The following is a 574-nucleotide window of genomic DNA, read 5'->3' as shown; positions in this document are numbered from 1 at the left end:
TTATAAAATTTTAAGTGTCACCTCAGTGCATTAAATTAATTCATGTCGTTCGAGATTCGAACTGTCCGCCGTCGGTCGATCCAAGCTCTTAGGGCCCTTAGGGGCCCTCAGTTTTTTTAATATCTTCAATGCTAGCCGTACCAATTCCATAGCCGAATGGAAAGATCCAGGATCGTGCGATTATTGGAGAATTTTGTTTCAAATTTAATTTGGCAAATCTGTCGTTAAGATGATTTGTCAAAATACTATTTTAAAATAAATTGCACAAACAGTTATTAATATTTTATAAAAGATCAGTAGTATTACATCGGTTTTTGTAAATATATCTATGTAATTGCAGAATACAAATTTTTTACAAGATTTCGTCATATAATTTTATAAATACTTTCCCATCGGGTTTCGTTTAATATTATTTTATTAATGTATATCATATATTGTATATATATCATGTATATCATATATATATCATAGGCTGCGTTCCATTTAACGCTCGCAACGCTCGCAAACATTACTTGTCCTTGTTTAATGTTTGATAAACAACAAAAATGAAATGATTTCAAGAGCGTTGCGAGCG

The sequence above is a fragment of the Wasmannia auropunctata genome, unplaced genomic scaffold (assembly GCF_000956235.1).
Source record: "Wasmannia auropunctata unplaced genomic scaffold, wasmannia.A_1.0 LD273016.1, whole genome shotgun sequence".
NCBI lineage: Eukaryota > Metazoa > Arthropoda > Insecta > Hymenoptera > Formicidae > Wasmannia > Wasmannia auropunctata.
The sequence above is the reverse complement of the archived record's forward strand: the minus strand, read 5'-3'. Positions refer to the sequence as shown.